The sequence below is a fragment of the Pavona decussata genome, unplaced genomic scaffold (assembly GCF_977016875.1).
Source record: "Pavona decussata unplaced genomic scaffold, jaPavDecu1.1 SCAFFOLD_134, whole genome shotgun sequence".
Lineage (NCBI taxonomy): Eukaryota > Metazoa > Cnidaria > Anthozoa > Scleractinia > Agariciidae > Pavona > Pavona decussata.
Window position 1 is genome coordinate 934,107 of NW_028145547.1, and position 8,394 is coordinate 942,500.

The window sequence follows — 8,394 nt, forward strand, 5'->3', positions numbered from 1 at the left end:
TTATTCCACGAGCGCGCGTTGGATATGAGATGATAGATAGCCAACGAGGCGCGTAGCGCCGAGTTGGCTATAATCATCTCATATCCAACAAGCGCAAGTGGAATAATTGTTTTATTAAAAACAATCAAGAAATATTGCTAGATCTTACTGATTTCGCTGTGCAAGAATAACCAGCAGACAATTTAATGGTCGCTATTTCGCGGCCATGGTATAATTGCTCGTATACCATGGCCGCTAAGCCAATCAAATCCCTCGAATTGCATTATACAATGGTTCAGTTTTTAATAATTTCCAATACTTCGAAAAGCACAGCCTTTCTTCTTCAGGGTATTTTTGAGATTGACCCTGTGGCAAGAGACGTTATAATTTAAAACAGTTACAATAGATACCTGAAAAACATAGGCTAAAGTTACATAAACAAAAACGTTAAAATTTGAAATTTGAAAATGCACCTGGTAAATAGGCATGAGCAAGAAAGCGTTATTTTGATCATGCCTATTTACCATTTGTATTAACAAAAGAAAGGACTATAAAAGACAAGTTTAAAGTGTCCGCGTCCGCTAATAGAGGGGTGTACAGGCCCGCAAATGATCCCCGGACCAGAAATGATCCCCAAATTGAACCGCAAATGATCCCCGGACGGGAAATGATCCCCAGATTGGACCAGAAATGATCCCCGATCATATACGTGCAATCTGGGGATCATTTCCCGTCCGGGGATCATTTGCGGTTCAATTTGGGGATCATTTCCGGTCCGGGGATCATTTGCGGGCCTGTACCGGGGGTCCGTTGAATACAGGTATTATTTTACAGTAAAGGTGAGGGAAAAAGATGGGACTTGTGCTGCTGTCCGCTTAGCAGAGGGTGTCCGCTTGTTATGGGGTCCGCTTAATACAGGGTTGACTGTGTCATGTTTATACTAGCTTAAAAAACATTTCAAGTTGAAATAAAACCAAAAACTTTCGTTTGAGTTTGGCTTATCTGCGCACTGTTAATAGCTGGCAAAAATCCATCATAGAAAATCTGATTTAAGACTGCTTAGCTTAGGGCATTTCACCGTAGATTAAATATAAACAGTTAAATGTCAATGTCATGCGCTTGTTCCTTTGCTATTTTTAACATAAACGTGAAGTTATTTCCCAGAGGTTATTCAATGCCATGACCCAATTCTACCTGCTTTTCTTTCTATAAAGATACGTCATTGATACGTCATTTGACTGGGTGATTGATCAGCTCAGTGACTGATTGATCATAGTCTATATTCTCAAGACCTCTGCGAGACTGATCACCCTACGACATTGTATATATTCTTACCTTTGTCGCTTCGTTTCCTAGTTACTTCCGCCTTGTTAAATTCCTAAGTTCTCCCAGACTTTTACCCGGAAAGAACGAATGAGAATATTAATTTTCGTCAGTTGAAGATATGGACCCTTTATATACAAATTCGATGAGAGATTTCACCAGTGGCGTGTTCGATACCCAGAACGCACAGGTCGGAGTCCTTGTTTCTGCAGTTTTTCTTCTCCTCTGCAAGAATGGGGGTGTTCCCAGCTGTACAGCTGTTAGCTACGCTCTTAATATTGTGCGCTTTTCCCTATTCGGCCCAAGGTGAGACCAGTGCAATTATTTTCTTGCCACTAATTGCAATTCGTTTTAGCTTTGAAGGTCCGGTTCTCGAACTGAACAACTTGAAAATGTTAGAGCCATGCGTTTAACTCCGATGCTCAAACGATCACGCCAGTTTGGATCTGTCACAAGAGAATTTAAAGTCATTTGTTGCTCCCGAAGCTTCATTTCTTTTTTCTTTTGAATCTTTGTTTTAAACTACATGTACATTTTCTTATATAATTTTCCGTTAGGACAAATTGTGTTCCAGCAAGGAAAGGTCAACTTCACCGTGTCATATCCTGACTTGCTCTATTGCAAAACCGTGCAATACCCTCAGGTATTTTCCAGCTCGGGCAATATTCGCATCCTTGCATCCATCAGCCATGAAAATGAACCGCCCAGTGTTCATGATTCAGCAGTAGTGTGGACCGCCGAAGTGACGCAGAATAATTTCCGCGTCTGTGTGTTGGAATCAGGCCTTGGTTCAAATGGGTCCGTTGTTGTGAACTGGATTGCGTTTCGTGGAACTCCTTCTGGAGCACTGGACGGCACCGCCTCCTTCAATGCATTCACCAGCGGAACGCAGTGTGTAAGGGTTGATTTTGCACAGGTATGACTTCCATTTGATAAGTTAACGTTAGTGAAGAAAAACTTCATTAAACACAAAGGAAGTAGCATATCAATTGGACAGCTTTTCTTTTTAGAATTTGGCAGCGTGACATCATTCCTCACTACCTGTTCCAACCCTGTTCCACAAGTACTTGTAAATTAAATCGCTCAAAAATAAGACGGTGGTTGCTTTGCCATTTAATTAAAACGTCTCGACTCGTTAGTCGAAAAAACAGACAGAAAACAATTCCAGCTCACATTTAAGTCGTATTTGGCAAATACCCAAGAGCAGTGGTATTCGCGTCTCACGCCAATTTGGATCTTAAATTCCATTTCGTATGAATCAACTATAAACGGATTCACTGACCTTCAAGATGACAACTGCCTAGTCCGAGCCAAACCCCTAAACACCAAGTGACCAGTAGTATTACTACTTCCCTCTGGAGAAAATGTCAATCCACCGCATGGTATCCCCGAGCGGAGTAGGCAGATACATTAATGACGGCGAGTAGCTAATGCCCTGCGTAGACTTTGAGATTAGCATGGCTTGTAACTCTTTTGGTTTGACTTTTCCTCCAGGGAACCTTTTTTTTTTTGGCGTCTCCACAAAATAATACCCTCACATTTTCTTAATTAATGGTTGTATATAATTTTCGTTTGATTTAATGTTTCGTGAATATTGCCCCTTCTCTTAAGCAATACTTGACCTAATCAATTCTTGGATCAGTTATGGAATATTTAATTTGCATACCGAAAAGTAAGGATTATCATTGTTTTAGGTATTAGTTGACTTGATAAACAGTTTTTACTCTAATTAAATTGAAGATTAGTCTGCATTCAGATAAGAGTCTTTTTCATCTAAATCATCTTATCTTTCCGTGCGGATTTGCTCGTCTTTGTTTGGGGTTTCGTGGAGGGAGTTTGCACGTTTCTGTTGGGCTGGGCGTTGGAGGAAGAGGGAGGGGGTGGGCCGGGAAGATAAGGAGAGCAGGAAGACACAATGATTTTGAAAGAAGTCTTTTGAAAGCTACTCAAGTTATTCTTATTCATTAGATAATTTCTACTTTATTATAGAAAGGATGTAAAAGAGCGATTTTGTGCACATAACAATGGAAGTTAGAACCTTCTTTGTTAGAATATGAGGGTCAGGAAGTAAAGGATGGGAATCGGGAAGAGTTGTGATTTCTTTGTCCTATATGAAAAGAACTAAATGTTTTTCGTGACAAGATGTTGTTTTGTATTGCCTAAAAAAGGTCAAAGGTTCAATAAAGCATCCCTTTCTCTCTTTAAACCCTTAACAAATCTTTTATTTCTTCCTTCGAAGCGTTTTCCTTCTGTCCCCAAAGTACTTGCCACCGTACGTCACGCTGGCAGCACCAGAGCACAGGACGCCATGAACACGTGGATAGAAGAATTACGAGAAGATCATTTCCGAGTCTGTATCCGAGAAGTGAAAACATTTGACGGAAAACATCAGAATCTGCAAGTGGTAAGCTTTTCCTTTATGCTAACGTGAGCGTGACGCCTATCTCAATCCACACGTGACCTCTTTATACACAGCCATTGTCACTGAGCCATTGCCAAAATAAACTTTTCATTGCAATTTAATTGGTATTTTAAAATTGAGTTAAATTTATAATCCTTCAGAGACGTTTCAATACCCTTGAGTTCTACTTCGTTTTCGGCTTTTATTCACGAAACAGTCCGATGATAGAAAACATTGGGCAGCAAAACTGTTGTAGCCATTGCTACAACAATTGAATGGCTTTATAACTGAGAAGGATTGCTGTTGCTGTAGTTGCTGAAGTTACACATAAAATGATAATTCGTATTTATTTTTCAAGTTTTTATGGAGCGGTAAGGGGGACAAAGTCCAAGGAGATGTCAAGATTAACGACTTTTCGGATGGTGGCCTGAAGATGATTGATTTACCACCTTTCAACTAAGCACTTAAGTCTATTCGGATCAAAAATACCTTAAGATACAGATACCAGGGTAAATGGAAATTCTTCTTTGATTTTGAGTTTAATAAAACAGTTTGGTGGCCCTATTGTTTTTAGAGCAAACCTTAAGAAAGATGATTTGTTTAAATCAGTTTAAAGGTGTCTGACGCTTTTACGAAATTCCGCAAGATTGAGCAGGATAATTGTTTTGTTATTCAACACATTGCTAAAAAAGCGCAGGTTTATAGAAAAAAAGCTGGAGGCGATCTTTATTTGTTAAAAAAAGAGAGTTTTTAACACTGATTTGACCGGGCAAGGACGCGCATGAATGAAATTGGCAGCTTTTTTGGTTGGTTGGTTGGATGGAATTTGTGGAGCGTAGAGTGCGGAGTGCGGAGTGCGGAGTGCAGAGTGTGGAAAATGAGGAGTATGGAAAATAAGGAGTGTGTGGAAACGTGGAGTATGGAAAATAGGGGTGGGGGGAAATGCATTAACTTTGACAGATTTATTCATTTCAAAACATTTTAACGCATTTATTCAACATAAAAAATGCTTAGAAATGTTTTACTCGTGATAACTGGAACAAAACGGAAACAAAAATGTTTCTACTCTAAATAGTTTACACGTCCTATTAAAGGGTTAAATGTGGGTTTCTAAACTTTCTTTGTAACTCAGTAGGAAATAACAAGGGGTGATAGGCCTGCGCGACTTTTAACAATGGAAACATTTTTTATGTGTAACCTTTTTATATTTTTGCTCCGACAAGCATATCATTTAGAGATTTTCCTTTTTTGAAGGAAATAAGTGGTTGCTCTTTGAAGATTTCTCTTAAACATGTTTGAGGTTGGGCACTGATGGTTGATATTGTGTTACGAAAGGCAATATTTGTCTGGGGGTGTTGTCTCAGTTGCTTCAATGCTGATGACCTTTCAGTAAATTTGACATCTGATAAACTTTTTTCAATCAGATTATTTGGGTAGCCTCCGGCAAGGGTCGTAATTTAATTTTTTAATTATTTTCCTCAAATGTTGTTTTTGAGGAGTTTGTTCGTAGGCGTCTTAGGGCTTCGCCATTAACAAATCCTTTTTGTCTTCTGGTGGATGGCTGGAGGAAAAATGCGTGTATTGAAAGGTTTCAGTCGGCTTGAAATGTGTTTAAATATCCAGTATGGAATGACGATGGAATCGATTGCCTTTGTATGCAACTGTATCCAGAAATGTAGCTCAGCATTTGAGATTTCAGCCGTAAATTTGATAGTTGGATGATATGAGTTTGCTTGTTCGAAGAACCGTTCTATATCGTGTTTACCAGTGCCCCACAGAAACAAGATATCGTCAATGTAACGTTTTCAAACTGTAGGTTCTATGACGCTTTGGTTAACAATATTTGTTTCAATGCTGGCTATAAAACTGTTTGCCCATGGCTGTACCATGGATGTGGAGGTAATTCCTTCTATTGAATTGAAAAGAATATGCCCTGAGAATGACTGTTGGCATTTCTCTCAGATACATGTATGGGGTGCGAATGGGAGGGTTGTTGCTGTGAAAATTATCGTATGCTTTGAAATGAATAAATCTGTCAAAGTTAATGCATTTCCACACACTTCGCATTTTCAATACTTCTCATTTACTACACTCTGCACTCAGTCCGCATTCCTTATTTTCCATCCAACCAGCTTCCTTCATGATCAGAAGTTTTAATGAAATCGAGAGCGTGGACCGAACCTGCATCAAAATTGCGTAATCGTCTAGTACGCCAACAGCTCCGGCAAACATTTCCACAAAGTTATAGCCTGAAAACAAACATTATTTTGAAGTTGCGAAAGATTTGTTGTGTCAGCTGGGCCGAACGAAACAGAAAAAGTTTTGCAACGATTTCTCGGGTGAGTGTTTCTTTGTTTTCTGCCCAAGCATTTCACCATCTTTCCTCGGTGTTTTGCCGACATTTGAAACGCTTCCAGTGCCTTGTTGCTCTCAAGAACTCTGGATCTGTTATGATACTAAACGGTTTTATACAGCCAGCTCTAATTCTTCTAAGAGTAATTCCTTTGTACTCTATATTTTTGTCTACCAGAGAGATAAAATTTCTCGAGGCACTTTGCGAACTCGGTTTTCTCAGGTGGTTTTCTCCATTCCTTCGAGAAGAGTCAAAAACTCTGTTTAATTGTTGCGAGATGATGAATCAATCTAAGAAAATACTGTTTGTAATTTCTGAGCCTTTACTAGAATACGGGATAATACAAGAGTCTAGCGAAAAAAAATAAAAACAAACAAAAAAAAAACCATCTTGCTGAACTGTAATCCAGTTCATAAACAACAAGATGCCCCGCTAATGGCATTTACACGGAATGCTTAATGTTGCCTCATTAATTCCCCATTGTATGCTTCGCAGATTTTTAAAAACTATCCTCCCTTCGCAATTGAAATAATTGAATGGTTTTATTCAGAGAGGCTGCGTGATATTTTATCATTGTGTTACTGGAAATCATACCTAAAATTACTATGCCATAACGTCATAACCCCCGCTTGAACTGGTCTCGTTTCCTTCGCCTTGAATTATTCGATCTGTTTGTGAAAGCGTAGTTTCTTCGCTGTGAACTGTCCCAATTTCCACCGTTTAAACTGTCGAGTACTACTTAGAAGCTATTTTTTCGATTTACCGCTTGAAAAACGTTTCTTTTCTTTCTCAAAACGGCAGATCAGAGTATTAACTTCATACATGTGGCCGCCATTGACGCTGCATTGAACGAAAACAACCTTCTAAATGATGATTTGCTTTCACGTCACACAGGTAGAGATGACTGGGTCCCCTCCCTCGTGATATACGCGCCGATGATGGATTTTGATTGGGCCGGTTTTGTTTAAGACAATTAGAACAACAGATCCCTTTTGGGAGAGGGCAGAATTTAATGTAGGTTTAATGAATAAATCAAATGATCAGATTTGACGTCACACAGGAAGGAATGAGTGGGTCCCCTCTCTCGAGATATGTGCCTAAATAATAGATTTTAATTGGGCCGCTTCTGTTGAAGACAATTAGAACAATACATCCTTACTAGGAGAGGGGAGAGTTTAATGCATAAATTAATGTGCAAATTTGTGGCTACAATGAAGAAAAAAAAAAAAACAAGATGCCTATACTGGCATTTACGCGTAATGCTGTGGCTGATTCATGCCCTGCGGGCATCCCGTGTAAAAAGGTAAGCAGTAAAAGTTTTTGCACTAACCATTACAAATCTTTACAGCAAACTTGGTTGTCTTGGTTGCGTTTTATGAAACATGTACTTGCGAGGTCGTTACTTTTTGAAAGCGCTCTGCCATATATTTTTCTTCCCGACACACGAAATTACGTATATCGCAGCAGAAAAGGGCTACGACCAAAATATTGAAAACTATGAACCGGAGGCAGTCAACAAAATTCTCGGGGATTTCCACGCAACAGTGCGTAAAGAAGACGAGAAAGACTATACAAGCATGGCAGTCTTCGCACTGCAATTGAACGTTACCTAAGAAGGTAAGGTTACAAATACTTCACAATTAGAAACCGAAAGTAAAAAGGTTCGAAGCAAGTTCTTGAAGGTAAAGCTCGACTACTGGGACAACAAAGTTAGCTTAAAGTCAAGAGGCTGAACAAGTCTCGGAAGTCTGACAAACACTGAATTAAATGAGCTGTTGAAAAGCAAAACGCTTTGAAGCACAAGTCATGGTACAAACGGTTTGGTAGCTCCTGACTCAATATTTTGGCGTAGAGCATCATGTTGAAGATTTCCATGTCGGCTTGGACGAAAACAAATATGAATTCATTGAGAACCAGATTAAAACACGCCAGTCAGTTCGAAAATATGCCGAGGACGGTGATCAGACTTCAGACTTCTTTTAACATTGACTTAAAATTATGCTTTGTGACTTGAAAACTTGCTCTTTTTAGTGTGATGGTATTTTTAACATGTTTTTCGTACGTATGAACATGTATGTCAATCAAGCTTGTCATTTTTGAAACCAATCAAAGACATGTAGGCGGAGCATTAGCTGACGGACAAGAAATAAACAAAAGCTCATTTGAAATTTTTGAATGTATATTATTAACAAGTAATCACATGATTTCTCTCGTGCAATTTGGAATAAATAAGCACTTGTAAAATTTTAAAAGACCACGAATTGCACTCGCCCTGCGGGATCATGCAATTTTGTTAGCCTTTTAAAATTTTACTCGTGCTTATTTATTCCAAATTGCA

The 8,394-nt window shown here is 39.1% G+C and overlaps 1 pseudogene across 1 annotated transcript in view; it reads left to right on the top strand.

Annotated features, from left to right (window-relative positions):
• Positions 1-1,306: 1,306 nt before the first annotated feature.
• The window catches only part of LOC146467599 (uncharacterized), a 28,906-nt pseudogene continuing 21,818 nt past the window's right edge, over positions 1,307-8,394 (top strand). The window contains exons 1-3 of the transcript XR_014867691.1: positions 1,307-1,608; positions 1,860-2,218; positions 3,542-3,706. The product of XR_014867691.1 is annotated as an uncharacterized LOC146467599 (transcript). The remainder of the gene's footprint in view (positions 1,609-1,859; positions 2,219-3,541; positions 3,707-8,394) is intronic.